Source organism: Bos indicus x Bos taurus, chromosome 26, assembly GCF_003369695.1.
Source record: "Bos indicus x Bos taurus breed Angus x Brahman F1 hybrid chromosome 26, Bos_hybrid_MaternalHap_v2.0, whole genome shotgun sequence".
Lineage (NCBI taxonomy): Eukaryota > Metazoa > Chordata > Mammalia > Artiodactyla > Bovidae > Bos > Bos indicus x Bos taurus.
The window spans coordinates 32,915,826-32,927,444 of record NC_040101.1 but is presented as its reverse complement, the minus strand read 5'-3'; the positions used below and the strand labels follow the sequence as shown (position 1 = coordinate 32,927,444).

The window sequence follows — 11,619 nt, the reverse complement described above, 5'->3', positions numbered from 1 at the left end:
TCTGGCCCCGCCCTCATGCCTTTCGATTGGCTAAAGTCTTACCTTCCTTTTTTATACGATTGGCTAACTTGCCCGCCCCTCCTCAACCCGAATAACTTCATGACATTATTGGTCTGTTCAAATAACTAACCGTCATTAGTGGCCCCCTGTCGTGGCGGAAAAGAAAGGGGTGAGGGGCCAAGCAGGGGGCGGTGGGAAACCCAGCCCCGTGGCCTGCGGGTAGTTGTAGTTTCTTATTTTGATTAACTCTCCGGATTCCACCGACTTTTAGCTTCAAGTCAGAAATATACAGCTTACGCTCAAATTCTGTCCTGATGTGTAAGTCTCAGAATTACAGAATTGTCGGACTTGAAAGTGACTTCAAGAGTCACTCTCTAAAATGGCAAGATTAGTTTTCTGTCCTGATACAGAGGTACAGAGCAGCAGACAAGAAGTACTTACTAAATTTGTTTCACAGCCTGCTTTCTTCAGACAGCATACCAGTGGGTCACTTCTTCATTCCACCCGCTCCCTTCTGGCTTCCCAGGGAAGCCACAGTTTACCTCTCTGATCTCAATCATGGAGCCAAAACCTGCATAATTTTGTCCCTGGCTGAGCTTTAATCCTCAAAGAGAGAAAGAATCATAATTATGCTTTCCCTCCCTACCTCACAGGCTTCTGGTGAGGATTAACTGAGGCAATAGATGCTAGAACACTGTAAACTTAAAGCATTAATTTCTTTCTCTGTGTTAGTTTCCTCTGCTGGGTTTTTCTATGGATATTTTTCCTGTTGTTCTCTCTGACAACCTTTCACGTGAGGATCACCCAGCACTCTCCTTTTCTTTCCCTAAGTTCTATCCACATACATTTCAGTTTCTCAGAAGCCTTTGCTCTGTTGCTTTTCCTGGGTGGCCTGCCTTATTATTTTTCACATATCAGTTTAGAAGTCACTGGTTCAGGGAATTCCCTGGCAGTCTAGTGGTTAGGACTCTGCATATCCACTGTGGGGGGCCTGGTTTGATCTCTGGTTAGGGAACTAAGATCCCCACAAGCTGAGTGGTGCAGCCAAAATAAACAAATAAATAAAAGTCACTGATTCAGATGCCTTCCATGGCCCCCTCTGAATAAATCAGTTCCCCTACCAAACTTTCACATAGCACTTGAACTCTTCCTTCATAGCTCTCACCACAACTTATATAGTTGATGTCACCGTTCATTTCATGTGAGGGTTCCCAACTAGACTTCCCGCCACACATGAGTAGAGACTACATCTATTTTGCTCCCTGTGGCATCTGGCACATAGTGGCCTTTTGATAAATATTTTTTGGACAAATGCATAAGCAAATACTCAGACTCTGTTATCCAAACCAAAAATTGAATCATGTGTTCTAATTATTTCAATTGATGAATTTTGGGTAAAATGTCTAAATAAAATTGCATTTAGTTTTATGTTGAACAAATTGTCCTTATTGTGCAAATGCATGAAAAGAACGGCAAAATTCAACAAACAGTGAAATTTTTCACTGAATCCCAGGCAGCCTTGGAAAATCCAGGTTGTATAATTTCTGCATATACAAAGAAGGGAACCCAAGGCTCAAATCCTGCCATTTCCCTGAAGTGTGAACAAGTTTTTTAGGTTTTTTCCTGGTCTCATGACACCCAAGACATCAATTAATTGACTGAATTAAATTGATGCTTTCACACAAATGAAATGTTCAAAACTTTAAACTATTACCACTACAACTAGAAGAAGACCATATAACTGTATCTCTGGTTCATCTGTTTTGATGATATTTTTTTCATGCAATGTCATTAATATTTGGGGAACTACAGCACTATAATTAAGAGTTAAGCTGTAAAGTTAGTGAGCCGACTTTCAATTTTTGGCTCCATCACTTCGAGCTGTGTGACCCCAGACAAGTTACTTGATTTTCTGATTCTGTTTCCTTTTCTGTAAAGTGAGGACAATAATAATTCTCAGAGGGGTATTGTGAAGATTAAATGAGATCACCTCTGAAGAGCTGCTTCACAGCAGAGTGCCTAGCACACACTAGGTCTAGATAAATGTTCAAGGTGAGACAGTAAGTATTAAGAATGCTAAACTCCACAGGAATTCCCTGGTGATCCAGTAGTTAAGTCTCTATGCTTCCACTTCAGGGGGCATGGGTTCAATTCCTGGTCAGGGGACTAAGATCTGGCATGCTGCATCATGCAGCCAAAAAAAAATAGCTGAACTCCCTTCTCAGATAGCCCTTCTATCTCCATTACTGTGTGATAAGGACCATACATTGCACTTGTAGTTACAGTTTAATCGGTTACCCTGAAAAAGGGAGGGTTCCTCCTCAAAACCAACTGTTATTCTGTGACTTCTGATTAAAAGCAAGTATCATTGCTGACTGAGTGCTGTAAAAGTAGCCCGCAGCTGACAAGCCTGCACACCCTGTTTCTGCAAGGATGTCACGGCTCTCCTGAAATCATCCTTACCCTGTTGAGTTATTGATTGTCAGCGTGATGATAAGCACAGCTGTACAGCAGGCATTCATGAAAGTTCAGAAAGTCATCTTGTTTCCAACTGCTTGGCTGAACAAAAGGTCACAGAAAAGTGGCCCCAGCCCTCAAGGAGATTACAGTAAACTCAGGGAGACAAATGAACACATGAGTCACAAACAACAGAACACAGTTTAGAATTATGAAGGTCTAAATATCCAAGTAGAGAACAGATTGGCAGGAATTCAGAAATGTGGAGAAGGGAAGAAGGCCAGGGATCTAAAAGATGGTTGAAGAGCAGAGGCGTGGACTGGAGTCCACGGCAAATGTGATTGCAAATCCATCTACCTATCCCAACAGATCTGGAGTTTGAAGGCAGAGGGGGTATTTGAATCATCTTTGTGTTTCCAGGCCCTTGCCTCAAGGGAAGGGGGAGAAAAAGGGGGAGGAAATACAGGGAGAAATAAAAGAAGGAACAAGGTGGAAGAGAAAGAAGAGGAGGATCTGCCCGTGCCAGCAGTTCCAACATCATCCTCTCCACTCCCACCCTCCAGCAAAGCAAGTGACTTGGAATTCCCAGATGCAGCTTTCTGTTTTCCACTTTTGCTCCTACTGTTCATTCTCCTTAAAGTGGGACATTTTGATGCCTAGGTCAAAATATAAAAATATCATGTGTACGATAAGCTTTTCTGAGTCTTGCATCAATATTGAGCCTGGTTAGGGATGGGATGAGGCTGCTTATTGAACATTTGAAAAAAAAAAAAAAAAGGGAAAAGGCTTAAAAAATGTAATGATTAGTTCTCTTGTCAAACAGACCAGCAACTTCACCAAAATATCATGTACTCATCTGGAATACCCATTCTCTCCCCCTTTCCTTGCCAACTAACTTGTATTTGTTATGATAGTCTTTGAAATCAACATTTTAATGGCTTTTTAATCACCTGTTTATATTTAGTTCTTTTATTTTTATATTGTTTAATAATACAAGTAATACATGAAGACACAGTCCTTGTTTAAAAAAATACAAATAATTCTTGTCCCTCCTTTAAGAAACCCCTATTTTCTGTTTGATGTGTGTTCATTCAGATCTTTTTCTATGCAATACGTTTATTCAACAAATATTTATTGAGTGCCTACAACGTGCCAGTCACTGTTCTAGGCCTGAAAATACAGCATAACAAAAGAACGTCACTCATGATTTCTCATTCTACTGGTAACACATACATACACAGAGAAATACATAATTTTAAGTTTTAGATAATGCTGTACATATTGTACTTAGACTTGCATCTTAGAGATTTTTCCATGTCAGAACACCTAGATCTGCTATAACTCTTTCAACTTTTTCTTATGGTTGAGCCTCGAAGCTTGTGGGATCCTAGTTCCTGGACCAGGAATCAAACCCATACCCTCTAAAGTAAAAGCCTGGAGTCCTAACCTCTGGACTGCCAGGGAATTCCCTGCCATTAATCTTTTGAACTGCTATGTAGTATTCCATCTTATAGACGTTCCCTGGTTTATTTAAACCATCCCCTGCAGATGTACATTCAGATTTATGTCAATCTGGATCGCAAGCTCTGGAAACTAACTTTGGCTAACATAACAGAAACTGGATTCATTGGAATTAAACTAGGTTGAAGAGCTGGCAAGAAGGAAGGGGGCTAAGGAACAGTAAACCCAGCCAAGGTCAGTCCATTTAGTGCCACTTGACTCTCAGCAGTCACCCCTCTGCTGAAGGGTCTCCAAGTCACCCCCCTGGAGAGGCAGAGTCATCAGAAGAACATCCGATTGACCTGGCCGAGGTCATTTGCCTCTACCCTTCTTCCTGGGGGAGGGCTCTGTCTCCCAGCAAAGCTCACCCAGTGGGGGATCACCGGCAAAAATGGGGAAAAATTAAAGGACAAATGTGTGCTACAAATCATTCCCAATAGTTTACTTCCTGGGGCACTAGGTTACTCTGGGCTGGGGCAAAGCTTAACCCTTCAGTCTCCTTCAGACACACTAAAGACTAACATCTACATATTTCACATGTTGGGGAAAAAAAAAAAAAAAAAAACTGTCCAGCTTTGCTATGGAATCCTCTTCAAAAATTGGCCACAGGGCCAGAAATCCGGGGAGGGAACTCAGTGAGGGGAATGAGAGGAACCGGTTCTAAACAGCTAAAAACAAACTAGATCGGGGCTGGAACCCCAGAGTGAAAGTTCTGGCTAGGTCATTTTCCCTAGCCAGGACCACAAGGTCAGAGTTAAGAAGCTGGCAGAGAAGAGGACTGGAAGCTCACGCAGTCCTGAAGCATTACTCATTGGGAGTCACCATCTGGGGCTACAGTGTTGAATAAGCCATGGATCCTACACTTCAAAAACTCAGACTGTAGCTGGAGGGCAAGGGGGCCAGGCTGTCTGGGCCACAGCAAAGGCAAAGACCAAACTCTCTGAAAGCCTGAAAGTACCACAAGTAGCCAGGCTTGGCGTGGGGCAGAGTTGAGGGAGGTGGCAGTGGTCCTCAGTCTTGCAGGGTGAGTTGGAAAACCTACAAACCGAATGAATCGTTTTGAATTGGAATCTCTCTGGTGCTCTAATCAAAAACACCCCAGACCTCACGTAAGGAGGCCCCAGGTGCTGATGGTAAGTTTCAAAGGAGTGACATGTATGTGATGTTCAGAAATGGGCCAGTACATTATGAACTCTCTGTGCTGGGTGTTATCTCCACTGTCATGTGAGCTGAAGCTGGGAGGGATCCTTTTTCCTGCCATTATAACCTATTCTTGTGCAGGTTGTTTTGGTACACAGATAAATTTTGCACATGATGCTTCTATAGCTACTAAGAAGAGTGAAGGTCAGCAAAGGCCTTATGACTTCCACACCTCTCTTGTCCTCTAGACAGGATCCTTCAGAGCCAGCTTCCAAGTGTCCCCCAGTCAAAATCAGAAAGTGAAGGAAACTGTTCTTTAGCCTCCTTAGGCCTCTGCAGTCATCTTCAACCACAGGATCTATCTTCTTTCAAGGATTTAGGAAGAGAGAGCTGCCTTGCTCATTCACACTTCAGCGTGAATTAAATCCAAAGGTACCTCTTCTGGAACATGTAAAGGACCAGTTTAATTGTGAAATAAAAGGCTCGTCACCCAGTTAAAATAATTTACAGGATCGTGTGAATTAGAAAACCTGAAAACCTTCTCAAGATTCAATCACTATGTCTCAGGTTACCATTTTGCAGCCTTTCTAGGTTTGTTTTTATTATTGATTAGTTTTGGCTTCTCCCACTAGACTGTAAGTTCTATGAGTTAAGGACTATATTTGGTTTTTGCTTATGTAGCTATTTTTGAATGAATAAAGGAATACGTGAACCAAATATATCAAAGAGGTATTAAGTAAAATAGTGAGGTTATACAGGTCTTATGGAAAAGCTGCTGCTGCTGCTAAGTCACTTCAGTCGTGTCCGACTCTGTGCGACCCCATAGACGGCAGCCCACCAGGCTCCTCCATCCATGGGATTTTCTAGGCAGGAATACTGGAGTGGGGTGCCATTGCCTTCTCCACATGGAAAAGCTACATCCCACCTATACTTGGACATAGGTCTTTGTTTCAAAGCACCAAGGATCTCTTTAGGGGTTCTCTGCTCCCCTATCCTCTGGGTTTTGGGTGGCACTGATGCTGTCTCTAAAGAGAGTGGACAAATTATTCTGGTCGGGCAATCAAAGGACTCTCTGGATTTTACAGTCCGGACCAACCCAAGTTAATACAGAAAGTATGTAGTAAGAGCCCCACTGGGTGAGCTGAATGGGGCGGGAAGGCAGAGGGCAGGAGGAACCATTCCCTGTTGGAGGAGGTTTGTAGTTGGACCAAGTAAGATTTAGACGGATAGAAATTTGGGGGAATGGTACTATCTGCAGAAAGAATAGGACCAAATACGGGGAGACAGGATCATGTTAGATACATGTGGAAGCTGGCAAGGGCCCAGAGTGAGAGGAGCAAAGGGCTTCAAAAGAAGGTTGGAAGAGTGGACCAGGACCAAGCCTTTGAGTTCTGGATACTATGTTAAGAAGCTAAGGGTTTTATTCAGGAGGTACTGTGGACCTATTCAGAGTTGGGGTGGTGGGTAACCTGAGCAAGACTGGGCATTAGGAAGTTGATCTGCCAGAAAAGTGGATTAAAGGGAAAGAGGGTAGGGCCCAGAAGCAACTTGCAGGAACCCTGATCTGAGTACATCTCATAGGCCTTGCCTGACTGGAATTGCCCGCCAAAGCACCCTTGCAGATTTTATTTAAATTTTATTTATTTACTTATATTCGGCTGTGCTGGGTCTTCGTTGCTGTGCAGGCTTTCCTCTAGTTGTGGTGAGTCGGGGCTGCTCTTTGTTGCAGTGCACGGGCTTCTCATGGCGGTGGCTTCTCCTGCTGGGAAGCATGGGCTGCAGGGCGCGTGGGCTCCGGTAGTTGCTGTAAGCAGGCTCTAGAGCACAGACTTAGCAGTTGTGGTGCACAGACTTAGTTGTTCCACCACACATGGAAGCCTCCCAGACCAGGAATTGAACCCTTCATTGGCAGGCAGTTTCTTAACCACTGGACCAGCAGAGAAGTCCTAACGTCTTTTTTTGAAATACCGAACTATGCTACCCTGTGTCTCCTGATTTTCAATGTTGTTGACACCCAGGCATCCAGACACACACACACACACACACACACACACAAAGCCTCTGCAGGTCTTGAGACTGCCTTCCTCTGATACCTGCAGCCAGTCATTCTGCAAGTTCGAGCATCTACTTTTCTATTCTCACTGCCATGGTTTGGCAAGGGCAGTACTGCCCTTTCTGCAGTCCCAGAAACAGGAGCACTAACTGCATCAGCCTATGTAGGATCACCCTAATAGTCCCTGTAGAGATGTGTTCCTACATGGCCACTTTTTACCTATGATCAAAATACAATGAGAGTGTAATGGCTCCTTGTCTTTTCATCTCTTCATTCTTTCTATTTTTTAAAATGTATTTAGATCACACAACTCACGTCATGTAGGATCTTAGCTCTCCGATGAGGGGTCAAACCCATGCGCCCTGCATTGGAAGTACAGAGTCAACCACTGGACTGCCAGAGAAGTCCCCCACCCTTGACTTTTTTTTTAACTGTCCCCTCACAGCAGCCCTATTCTTAGGACAGCCCTCCTAAACTACTGAGAGGGAGACTGCTGTGTATCCTGACAGCCTCCCCTGTTAAAACTGAGCACAGGGAAGCAGAGAAAGCATAAGCCAGGACCACATCTCTCCATTCTTTATTCCTGTTCTGATGGCAGATCTGACTGGGCCAAGCATAACCCAAAATCCATCAGAGACACTCACAGTCCTTCAGTTTTTTCCACTGAGTCTCAGAACTACCCCCAGCAATCTTCGGTAAACTTCTCCATAGCTTATACATTCTAAACAATTCCTCGAAACTATTTGCGTTCGTTTCCTAGGGCTGTTGTGATAAATTATCACAAACTTGGTGACTTAAGACAACAGAAACTTGTTTTCTCACAGGTTTGGAGGCCAAAAGTCTGATATAAATAAGGTGTCCATTGGCAGGGTCAGTTCCTTCTTGGGGACTCAGGGAGCAGCTTTCTCTTGGCTTCTGTAGTTGCTGGCAGTCCTTGGTGTTCCTTCGCCTGTGGTAGCATCACTCTAACCTCTGCCTCTGTCCATACATGGCATCCTCCTGTGTGTCTCTGTGTCCAGATTTCCCTCTTTTTAAAATATTTATTTATTTGTTTTTGGTTGTGCTGGATCTTCATTGCTGCGGGAAGGCTTTCTCTAGTTGCAGTGAGTGGGGGCTAGTCTCTAGTTGCGGTGTTCAAGTTTCTCATTGCTATGGCTTCTCTTGCTGTGGACGGAGCACAGGCTCTAGGTGCTCGGGCTTCAGTAGCTGCAGCTCACTGGCTCTAGAGCAAGGGCTCCGTAGATATGGTGTGTGGGCTTAGGTGCTCCGCAGCATGTGGCATCTTCCCAGACCTGGGATCGAACCCATGTCCCCTGCATTGGCAGGCGGATTCCTAGCCACTGTACCATCAAGGAAGTCCCCAAACTTCCCTTTTTTAAAAGGACACTAGTCACTAGTTGACGGCCCACCCTAATCCAATTTGACCTCATCTTAAATTGATTACATCTTCAAGGACCCTGTTTCCAAGTAAAGTCACATTTACAGATTGTCATTGGACACAAATTTGGTGGTGGCTGTTGTTTAGTCGCTAAGTCACATCCTACTCTTTTTCGACCTCCATCAACTGTACCCATTAGACTTCTGTTCATGGAATTTTCCAGGCAAGAATACTGGAGTGGGTTGCCATTTGTTACTCTAGGGGATCTTCCTGACCCAGGTCAGACCCATATCTTTTGTGTCTCGTGCATTGGCAGGCAAATTCTTTAACACAGCACCACCTGGGAAGCCCCATGAATTTGGAGGGGATCCTATTTAACTCAGTACACTACTCAAGTCTCCACCCCCGGGGCCGCATCCCTCAAAACTTTTCCAATCTTGAGTCCTTTCTACTTTTATAAATGGCAAAATAGTCCACATTACTGCATCACTGTTAGCCCAATCCTTTAATCCATTTTAACTACTGAGTTACAGACCTAACTGTTCCTAGCACCCTGTTTAGCCTGTGGGCAGTTATCTTTCCCAGCCTATAAGCAGCCTCTAAGACATTTTCAAATTTTGCCTTCCCTTTGTTTCCAGCTTTCTCAGCTGCTACTCTACAGAGAGGTGTTTAATAACTCATTAGCACTTTTTTGCATCTCAATGTGAATCCCCTAAATCTCTTAAATTTTCTCTGTACAAATTCCTCCTCCCTGACCAACCCAGCTTCTAGAGCCTCTGGTCTGGGGGGCAATGAAAGGAGGGGTATAGGAGCAAGCCTGTGTCTGCTTTCCTGTTTCCGAGGCCCATTGCTCAAGGATGCTGTTGACCTCAAAAACAGTCGCAAGTCTTACTCCTCCCATATAGTTTGAAATCCTCCACAGTGGGCAAGAATGTAGTCAACCCGCAGCAGGCTGTCTACATCTTTTTAACACTGGATTGTGAATCTACACCACTGCCCTGTCAGGCATTAGACAACATTAGACAATACTTCCTCCTGCCTTCCTTCGCAACAGTCAGCCCAGAGCCCCCTGTGCCCTGGCCAATTCTAAAAGAAGTCACAAAAGTAGTTGCTCCCTTTCTGTGGCTTATTTTTTTTTCTCTAACATTTTACTCTAAAATGTTCCAAACTGTCAATAAATTGGAAGGAATTTAATAGTGAACAACCCTATTACTCAGCACCTAGATACTACCATTAACATTTCTTAGCATTTAAAAAATTGAGCTATACTTCACATAACAGAAAACTCACTTTAAAGTGGCTTTTGAAATGTACACTGTGGGGCATTCTCTGGTAGTCCGGTGGTTAGGACTCCATGCTTCCACTGCAAGGTCTGAGGTTCGATCCCTGTTCGGGAAACTAAGATCCCACAGTTGCACAGCAAAATAAGTAAATAAATAAAATAAAGTGTAAACTTTTGAAGTGTGTGCTTTAGTGGTTTTAAGTGTATTCACTATGTAGTACAAACATCACCACTAATTCCAGAACATTTTTGTCACCTCAAAAGAAATCTCATGCCCATTATTAGTCTTAATTCCCCTCTCTTCCCAACCTCTGACAGCTACTAATCCACTTTCTGTCTGTACAGATTTGTTTATTCTGGAAATTTCATATAAATGGAATCATACAATAGGTGGCCTTTTGTGTCTAGTTTCTTTAGCTTTTGTCTTCAGGGTTGACCCATCAGTCAGTTCAGTCGCTCAGTCATGTCCAACTCTTTCACCCATACTGTATATAGGTTCACCATACGGTAGCACATTCAGTATTTCATACCTTGTATGATCAATTACATTCCATTGTATGAATAGATAACATTTTATTCATCCACTCATTAGCTACTTAGCATTTAGGTTGTTCTACTTTGAGGCTATTATGAATAATGCTGCTGTAAACACTTGGGTACAACTTTTGGAATGACTATGTTTTCAAATTTCCCACGTATATACCTAGGAGTGGAATTGCTCGATTACACAGTGACATTAGCATGTCACTATACAGGCTTTATCGTATACCTGCCTGTCCTAACCATCCTTCTATCTATGTATCAATCCATCTCGCGGTTTTGGGCACTTGAGAATAAACTGCAAACATCAGTATACCTCACTCAGTGTGTCTATTAACTAGAAATCAATATTTGTGAACAGTTTTTTCTTTTCACGTAAAATTTACATACAATGAATTCTAACTGTAGGATTCAATGAATTTCCTGGGAAACCTGGAATCAAGATATCAAGATACAGAACATTCCCACCATGCCCTGAATCTCCTTCAGGACTCTTCCAAGTCAGCCCCTGCTACTGCCCCAACCTCTCCAAAGGCAATCAGTTTTCATAAATTAATTTTACTTGTTCTGGAACTTCATATAAGGAGGATTAAGCCATATATGGTCTTTTTTGTCTGGCTTCTTTCAGTTAACATACTGTTTTTGTTTTTTAAACATTTATTTATTTGGCTGCACCAGATCTTGGTTGCAGCACTCAGGATCTTCAGTCTTCACTGTGGCTTGCAGAATCTTTAGTTGTGGTATGTGGAATCTAGTTCCCTAACCAAAGATCAAACCCAGGACCCCCTGCATTGGGAGCATGGCATCTTAGCCACTGGACCACCAGGGAAGTCCAACTACCATACTGTTTTTGAGGTTCATTCATGTTACTGCCTGTAGCGATACTCCAGCCCTTTTTGTTACTGAAGACTATTTTGTCACCATCATCATGTGAATGTGCTATGGTTTATCCATTTGCCTGTTGATAAATCACTTATGCACTTTCCAATTTATGGCTTTTATGAATAAAGCTGCTATATTCATCTGCCTATAGGCCTTGACATGGACCTATGATTTCATTTCTCTTAGGTAAATATCTAGCTTTAGAGTTAAATCATAGGGCAGGGGTATGTTTAGTTTTGTAAGAAACTGCCAGACCTTTTCTCAAAGTGGTTGTACCATTTTCACATACAGAACGATGCATGAGACTCACAATATTTTGAACCAAAAAAATCAAAACAAAAATTCTAAACTGCTAATTATTTTCATTTTAAAATTTTAATTAAGTTC

At 42.9% G+C, this 11,619-nt stretch overlaps 1 non-coding gene across 1 annotated transcript; it reads right to left on the bottom strand.

Moving 5' to 3' along the window:
• Positions 1-7,580: 7,580 nt before the first annotated feature.
• LOC113884734 lies at positions 7,581-7,713 on the bottom strand. The gene has a single exon (XR_003509001.1).
• Positions 7,714-11,619: the final 3,906 nt, after the last annotated feature.